Here is a 9,365-nt window from a genome sequence, read left to right on the forward strand (position 1 = left end):
TACAAGACTAGAAGGGGTTGGGCGCGCTTTGCTACGCCGTTGGTGTTGTTGGTTTTGTTAAAAAAAAATAACCACTTTGTTTTAAAATATAAGGTATTACTTTTTTAAAAAGTCAAACCTTTTAGTTTGATCAAATTTGTAGAGAAATATATCAAAATACATAATTTCAGATCGGCATGATTAGATTCATCATGAAATGAATTTCCATACTTTTTTGTTTAATATTTCACAAAAAGATAATATTGTGGATGTCGATATGTTTGCTCTGAACTTGATCAAAGTTAAAGAAATTTGACTTCTTAGAAAACTAATACCCCTTATAGTTTGGGACTGAAGGAATATTTAGTTTCATGGATGGGGGAGATGATGGAGTGTGTTTGATTTTTATTTATAATGCGATGATTTGGTTGGACTTTCGTGGTTGATTCTATGTTATCCACTAACCAACCTATATCTATGTGGGGAAATTTTTGCCTCCTTGACTGCATGAACTATATTGGTGCTACAACATCATATGGTTTTTCCTAGATGGTGGGAGGATGCGCGGGATTGACATGTTTTTATAGGACAGTTGCTGCTGATTGATTTGAAAAATCGTTGGCTCGGCCAAAATTGTAAACCAAATCCAAATTGAACGTCTCAATTGAATGAAAGAGCTTCAAAATTAGGGGACACAGTGAATTAAAAAAAACTGAATGGAAGAGTTTGAGAATTGTTGATCTGCTCAAAATCGGGTGACCTAATTCTAAATTGAATACCTCAATTAATTGTGAGGCCTTAAAAATTAGGAAGCATAATGTATAGTAGTATAAAAGAATTGAATAGGAAAACTTTAAGAAATTCTTGACCCAGTCAAAAACGGGTGACCTAATTCTAATTGAGGACCTCAATTGAATGTGGGATATTTAAACCTACGGAGTATAGTGTTATAAAGGACATAGTGTATAATATAAAAGAATTGAATAAGAAAATTTTGAGAAATTGTTGACCCGGTCAAAATCGGGCGATCCAATTCTGATTGGAGACCTTAATTAAATATGGCTCTTTAAACTAAGGAGCGTAGTGTTATAGAGGATTCCACGGTACTGTAAAGCACTCTTAGGCTGATCGTAATGGTGAGTATCATATACTAGTATCATGTATCATGTATATGATACTACACCTGTAGTGCATAGTATCATGTGTTAGTATAATAGATAACTTCATTCATTGCTATGCATGACACATATTAGCACATCATTTAATATGATCCGGTATCATGATATGATACTCACCCCACTATTTCTTCATTTAATTCTATGTCATCTCATCAAATTTGCCTAGTTAGCATGCATGATACTACCTACGATACTTCCATTACGACCAACCTTATATTTACTTACGGAAGGAGTACATGCTATCTCAATGCTGTATTTTTTTTCTATTCCTATAAAATGTATGTCTTGAATTCCTCGATCGGAACTGTTTATCCCTCGAACTCAAAGGCCACAAAAGTTTATCTACTCCCTCCGTCCCATAATGTAAGACGTTTTTTGACACAGCACTAAAGGTCTAAAGCACACCATGCATCTCATGTCTACTTAATTGCAACAGAAACACATAAATAATGTGAAGCGTAAGTTGACAAAGATCAAGCAAGTTCCTGCTTATTGGAACATTGACCATAAAAGCCAAGAACCACCAAAAAACTGGATGCCCTTTACCACCAAAACCAAGGTACTCCTACTACTTATTCTAAATCATTTTGTGCTAATCAAGTGTAGATGGAGCAGTAGGTCTTTAAACCCAAAACATATATAAATCTCCAAACGGCAGAAACCAATGTCAACACTTCACTTGTCCGGCGGCAGTGGATGAGGAGCCCTGGCAGAGCGCATCTGGGCGACGCGGCTGTGCCTGTTGGTGTGCAACTCCGGGGAGAAGGTGGGGCTGCGCAGCGGCCGGTACTCCGGCACCAGGCGGCCGGCCCTGTACCGCACGCCGCACGCATTGCACAGCATCTTACGGCCGTCCGGTCCCTCGCGCCATTGCGGCGTTTCTGCCGTCCCACAGTGCCGGCACAGCAGCTGCCCCAGGCCAGAAAGCGCCGGCGATGCCACTGCACGTCGCGCCGCCCCCTCCGTCCGAGGCGCCACCACTGTTTTGGGTACCGCTCGAAATTTCGTGATCCCGAGCGGTTACCGCTACCCCACGAAAAACACTCATACCGAGCAAAAAAATTCGAGTTTTTTTGAAAATTTTGAATTCAAACTCTGACCCAGTTAAATAGGGGGCATCTCTTATGTAGCAACAGACCCGGGTGGTGGCGTAGTGGCAAAGGCATGGTCTCTGGAGCTGCCAGTCGTGGGTTCGAGTCTTGAACCTCGCGTTTTCTTTCTTTTTTAAGATTGCAAAAGAAAAAAGCTAAAAGAAAAATTCAAGCAGCGGCCAGGAATCGAACTCGAAACCTGAAAGATCGCGGCAGTGGTTTGTGCGTCTGAACAGCCACTACGCTAGGGGAGAATTACTGATCTTGGAGAGTTAAAATACTATCTATATCAAATTCGAATTATTTGAATTCAAAATTTGATTTAAAATTTCGCCCGATTTTTTTCCGGTATTTCGTGGTTACCGTGGTAACCGTGAATTTCGGTGCCCCTCGAGAAAAATGGACCGCTTGGGATCCAAAACCTTGGGCGCCACCATCGACGGCTTCGGCTCCATTGTCTCCACCGCCGGGAGGTTCTTGTTCGGCAGCCACTCCCGCTCCTCCTCCGCAGCCGCTCCCTCGCGCCATTGCGGCTTCTTCATCTTCCCGCAGTGCTGGCACCACTGCTGCTCCGGCCCAGTCGCTGTCGGAGGCCACGCCAAAGTTCGTCGCTGGCGCACCACCCTCTTCGTCTGAGACCCCACCTCCGACGGCTCCGGCTCCATAGTCTCCAACGCCTCGCCGCCGCCAACCTCCAGTCCCTGCAAGAGCCAAACATTACCTCCATTTCCCCTACCAAGCAACCCAAATTTCCTGACCAAAAGGAACAGCATGCTGAAACCGCGTACCGCCTGATCAGAGGGTGAATGCTCCGGGCGTTCCCTCTTGTACCGCACGCCACACGCGTTGCACAACGTGCGGCAGCCCGCTGGTCCCCTGTGCCACTGCGGCGTCTTCGTCGTCCCGCAGTGCCCGCACCGCCGCTGCCCCGGCCTAGGCGCCATCGTCCCGCGCCGCCGGCGCACCACCTTCGTCCGAGGCCCCATCACCGCTGGTTCCTGTTCCATCTCCTCCACCGTCGGGAATGCGTCCTTGTTGGGCAGCGACTCGAGCTCCTCCTGGGCCCGACGGCCCCCCATCACCGCTGGCTCCAGGTCCATCTCCTCCACGGCCGGGAACGCGTCCTTGTTGGACAGCCACTCGTGCTCCTCCTTCGCCCCCTCGCCGCCTCCGCCAGCCGCCCCCTCCAGCCCCTGCAACTGCAAGCACCAACCTTCATCGCTAATTCCGTACGAGAAACCCCCCCAAAAATCCTCACCGAAAGGAAAATCATACCAACTGGTCAAAGAAGGCCTGGAGGTCGCCGCCGCTAGAGAGGAGATCGTCAAGGACCACCTCGCCGTGGAGCCCGTCCACCGTCGCCACCGCCGCCGCCTGCTTCTTTAGCCCGAGAGGAGAACGCGAAAGGGTTTGGGGAAACTTCTGTAGTTGGTGGGCTTCTAGGAGAAGGTATGTCGGTGGGTGGGCTAAGGGGCTTCTTTTGAAGTTCGCTGGCGGGAGTGAGTCTATGATTTACCTTTTCTTTTCGTTGGACGCGCGAGTTTGGAATTTGGAGATGGCCACCGTAAAAACGAATGAAGCGGACAAAACATCACTTTTTGTTTTTTAACAAGAAAACAGTAGGGAAAAACCTACTGCAAAGTTTTAAATTCACCTCTCCGCAAATAAAAAAAAATATATAAAACACATCACCAGCCTAGAGCTGCAATTTGTTGTTTTCCATTTGTATTTTGCATTTGGTTAACCTGTGATGGCTTGATGCGAAGATAGGGCGTCACTGATCTGACTCCCTGCAGCCGTCAGATGCCTCCCGGACGTGGCTCTTTGAGGATAAAATACCCTTCTGTCTTTCCTCTCCCGACAAACAAACTCGTTTGTCTCTCGTCTGAGGCGTCTCGCAGCAGTTGTCGTAGCGCCGTCGCTCGTTGCCCCCGCGACATTCCATCGCCTCTCGCTTGTAGCACGGTAGCAGTGCTCACGGGTGCCCACTAGTCCGCCCTATGCGCCAAATCGTACAGCCAGACCTAGCAAAAAAAATCGTCTCGTCGGTCCCCAACATTCATCACCGGCGCAACCCTACCATAAGTCGTCGCCGTAGCCGATTGCAGCAATGGCAGGTGACGAGTCCAACATCTGTCGCAGTACATGGTGCAAAACATTGTGTGCATCGTCGGCTTAACCCCTTGCAACATTTTTTGTCGCCAGTCCGGGTTGAAGCTTTTTCCATCTATGGTTGAAGCTCTTCGTCTCAATAGTTGCACCTTTTCTAGTTGGGCAGTGTCCAGTTGAAACTTTCTATATCGCCAGTTGAAGCTTTCTCCATATACTGTTGAAGCTTCTCATGTCAATGGTTGCAACTTTTCCGGTTGCGCAGTGGCCAGTTGAAGCTTTCTATATCGCCAGTTGAAACTTTTTCCATGTATGGTTGAAACTTTCATATCAATTGTTGTAGTTTTTTGGGTTGCGTAGTGGTCAATTGAAGCTTTCTATATCGTCAGTTGAAGCTTTTCCATCTATGGTTGAAGCTTTTCATGTCAACGGCTACAACATTGGTATGTGGCTTTCCAGCATTTGCCTCCACTGGTCGTGCATCGCTGGTCATCAACACAAGGAGCCTACAGTCCCAACATGTCAAGTCTTCGTTCCAGGACCCGCCATCATCGTTGCAGCATGTACTCCTGGTGTCATCGCAACTCGTGTGTGCCAGAGGAGAGTGTTGCGTGAGAGGGAGAGGGAGAAGGAGATGTTGATCGTGGCTATTTTCTCCCATTTGCGACGGCTTGTCCTAGCAGCACGCAACAACACCGCCACCCAGCTTGCCGCGACGTGTCGCGATGATGAGGGAAGAGAAGTGGAGTGTTTCCCAGCAAGCAACGAGTCATGTAAAAGGTATAAGAAAGGAGTGGAGCATGTGGATAAGATATGAGAGGTGAGGGAGGAGTACAAACAAAAATAGAAGCAAAAAGAGAGCGCATGATCTGGTGGGATCTGACGTCGCACATGAGACCGGTAGAAACTTTGGTCGGTCACCCAAAAGGATAATTTACCAAATTGATACCGAGTCATTAGATAAAAAAGGCACCACTAGGCGTTAGACGATCGGTAAAATGCATGGAGCGGTCGCATACAAGTCGTCTGATGCATCACTCCTTGATATCGGACCGGGACATCACTTCCCCCACCTTGCACGCGTCCTCCACACTCCTCACTCTTGAAGAAAGGAGCATTATTTTCTTGTGCCCCATGTCTCCTGCCTGCCTCCCGGCACGAATAACGATCGCAACAGCTCAACCATGGCTGCTTGTAGCTCCTGGTGGCGATGGTTGCAACACCACCGCTGGAGTTGCGTGCGACAACTTTGCCACCCCAGCAACGCACCTAGCTGATTGTAGCATCAACCGTCCATAGGCAATAGTTGCAACATCATTCTGCCCCGTTGTTGCACTCTATGCTGCCGTCGAAGCTTCCTGCATCGCTGGTTCCAGCATCTCGCCGCGCCAGTTTTAGCATCGCTCACCTTCGGTCGCAGCGCCGCTCGCCTCCAGTCATAACACGACTCACTGTTTGCTACTTGTGAAATGCGTTGGGATTTCCCTGAAGAGGAAGGGTGAAGTAATATATTAGCAAAAAGTATTTCCCTCGGTAAAGAACCAAGGTTTATCGAACTAGTAGGAGAATTATCCAAATGACCTTTAGCAACACCTACACAGACAAGAGCAAATACTTGCACCCAACGCGGGCAAGAGAGTTTTCAATCCCCTTATACTCGTTAATTGCAAGGATCAAATTTGATAGTAGGAGACATATAAATTGCAAAGTAAAATAAAAGTAAATAAATTGCAGCAAGGTATTTAGGGTTATAGTAATATGATTTAAATGGACCTGGGGGCCATAGCTTTCACTAGAGGCATCTCTCTCATAAGCATAACGGTATGGTGGGTGAACAAATTACTGTTGGGCAATTGATGGAATAGCGCATAGTTATGATGTTATTCATGTCATGATCAGTACATAGGCATTACGCCCGTGACAAGTAGACTGACATCCATCTGCATCTACTACTATTACTCCTAGCGCTTCTATGCTTGCCTCTCTAGGTATTAAGTTCATGACAAATAGAGTAATGCATTAAGTATGATGACATAATGTAGATAACAGAAGATCAACTAATATGACTGAACCCCATCATTTCATCCTTAGTAGCAACAATACAAATATGTGCCTTGCTTGTAGGGAAACATAGCAGAAAACAAAACAATTCGACTTACGCACCAGCCCAGGACCACTATGGAGACTGCATACAAGGTTTGATCTTTTTCGTTACCGACTCGTAGCGCAGCGGGAAGTAGAGTCGATGACGATCGGCGGTGCAGATCCCCGTAGCTAGGATTTACAACCTCCCAACCGCGAGGATGTATACCCTCATCTGCCCCTCGGATAGCCCTCCGGGAGGTGGTCGGACAGTCCCCCGGACGGTGTCGCGGACAGTCCTGCGGGAGGACCTTCGAAACCCGGACGGTCACTCTTACAGACCTTCGGGAGGACCTTTGAAACTCAGACGGTCACACGGACAACCCTTCGGGAGGCACTCTCGAACCAAGACCGAAAACTACGATCTATCTACAGAGTTGCACACATATGGTGTCATCTATCCGGCAGGGCTTCGCCATCCAGAACTAGTTCCTGCCGGAACCTAGACATCCTTTCGGCTCTATGAAACTATTTCGCTGGGAGGGAGAGAAAGAGAGCCATATCATGCAATGGCACTTGTATGTGTGAGAGAGTGTGTGTGTGGAGAGTGCCTCTCCACCTCTATTTATAGGAAAAACCCAAGGGGCAGGGGGCACATGAAAAACCCAAAATGCCCACACTTTATGTCACACATAAAGGGCATAAAGGGCATAAAGGGATGACAAGTGGAGCCCCATTGTCATGGTGGGCGCACGACAGATGCCATGGGATGGCTAAAGAGAGGAGGAGGCTCGAGGGCACTGGTGGGCTCCAGAGGCGGGGTTGGCATGAGCGAGCGCGGGACGCAAGACATACCCAGGTTTGGGGCTCTCCGGAGAGATAACACCCCTAGTCTTGCCGAGTGTAGTTTGATGTTCGATAGTACAAGGTTGCTCCTAGAGCTGTGTGGAGGAGGAAGGAAGGCTGGCCAAGGCTTAGGCTGCTCCCTCTCCCCGAGTGGTGTTACTGTTGGGTGGCTAGTTCCTCTCTACGTTACTGCTTCTCGTTTGCCCGTATGCATGGGCTCTTGGGGGGTTTTATAGGCCAACCCCCCAGGGGTACAATGCTAATGTTACAAGTTGGTGGGTCCGGGTTGTCGGCGTCCGGGACCCGGGATGGGACCCGCTGGGGGCCTGTGCTTCGCCGGGTTCCCCTAGGTGCGGGCCCTGCATGCCTAGGGGGACTGTGCACCGTCTTGTCGATCGTCAGGGCGTGGCCGAGTCGAGTCATGTACAATGGCGCTCTGTCAGGTCGCCGCTTGCTGTCGTCAGTGGTGATGGCGGGGGCACTGTAGCCACACCAGCCCTGGTCAGCGAGTAGGTGAGGGGCACTGTTGCCACGCTCCGGCTGACCAGAGGCATGGGCGGGGCACTGTTGCCTTGGTCATCAGTGGCTGAAGACTCGTCCCATCGTACGACCTGAATGGGACGGGAGCTAACCCGTGGCTGGATTGCGGAGCACGCCGCGGGTGGAGCTGGCTTGTTGAGGAAGCTTTGGTTGTGCTGGGTTCGGCTGTCTTGTGCTAGTTCGTTGAGGCCGAGTCGATGTATCTTGCCGGGTCGGAGAGTTTGGCCGGCTTGCGGGGTTTGGCCGGGTCGAGCGACCCGGCCAAGCACGTGCCTACTTGAGGGGCGACGCCGGCCCCGTTGTTTTTGAAAAGGATCCAGATTCCGTTGCCTGCCCGGGGTTCATCCCCCCGACAGTAGTCCCCGAAGCTGTGAAGGTACGCCGTCTTCAGATGAGTGGGCCTTCGCAGTTTCCCCCTTGAGCAAGGCGGATTCTGTGAGCGCCGGTCCGGCAACGCCCACTGTGTGCCGGTTTTTTCGGAAACCGGATCGCGGCGTCCCGGCGGGGGCAGGAACCGAGGAGTCCGTCGAATCTTGGGGCAATCCCTCGGGCTTTGCGCGGGTGCCACGTGGTGCCCGAAAGTCGGAGGGGCCTGACAGGCCACGCGCGTGACGGGACTGGGCGACGGGCTGGGGCCCGCCGCAGCACGCCTTTGGCCCAGGCTCACGGATTTATTGCGGCGTCCGGGGGCCGGTTGCTCTTCCCCGGGCAATTATTGCGTGCGTACGTGCGCACTTATTGCGGGGTAGTGGGAAAGGCGGGTATAGACGATCCCACTCCCCCACGTTCAAACCGAGGGTTATAAATTGGGAGCAGGGGGGGTGGGGTGGCAGACATTATGTAACGCCCCGGATCCGATGCGCCAGGTGTCCGCCAGTTTTTCGCCGTAGTTGCCATGTAATTTGCTTGCGTGTTGCATTTTTCCATGTCATCATGTGCATTTCATTTTGCATACGTGTTCGTCTCATGTGTCCGAGCATTTTCGCCGTTGTCCGTTTTGCAATCCGGCACTCCTATGTCCTCCGGCGTCCCCTTCTTCTCTCCTGTTGTGAGCGGGTGTTAAACTTTTTCGGAATGGCCCGAGGTTTGCCAGGCGGCCTTGGTATAGCACCGGTAGACCGCCTGTCAAGTTTCGTGCCATTTGGAGGTCGTTTGATACTCCAACGGTTAACCGGGTAACCGTAAAGGCCTCTTTGAGTTGCAGCCCAACACCCCTTCCAAAGTGGCCCAAAACCCATCTAACTCCCCTCCATTCTCTCGGTCGTTCGCTCACGATCGCGTGGCCGAAAACCGCACCTCATTTGGACACTCCTAGCTCCCTCTACCTATAAATATGCCTTCCCCTTCCAAATTCGCGGATGATTTCCCCCGAAGCCCTAAAAACCCCCCTCCCCGCCGCCGGACGTGTCCGCCCGCACCGGACGTGTCCACCGGCCGCGTCACCCCGACGAATCAGGGGCTGCCACGTCACCTCCGCCGCCGCCCTCGTCCAACTGCGCGCCGCCACGTGGCACCGCGCCGCCGTCTCCGCTGCCAGGGC

General features: G+C 50.7%; 1 pseudogene; it reads right to left on the reverse strand.

Moving 5' to 3' along the window:
• Positions 1–502: 502 nt before the first annotated feature.
• On the reverse strand, positions 503–4,193 carry LOC119350348 (annotated as a pseudogene).
• Between the last annotated feature and the right edge of the window lie 5,172 nt (positions 4,194–9,365).

This window comes from Triticum dicoccoides, chromosome 1B (assembly GCF_002162155.2).
Source record: "Triticum dicoccoides isolate Atlit2015 ecotype Zavitan chromosome 1B, WEW_v2.0, whole genome shotgun sequence".
NCBI lineage: Eukaryota > Viridiplantae > Streptophyta > Magnoliopsida > Poales > Poaceae > Triticum > Triticum dicoccoides.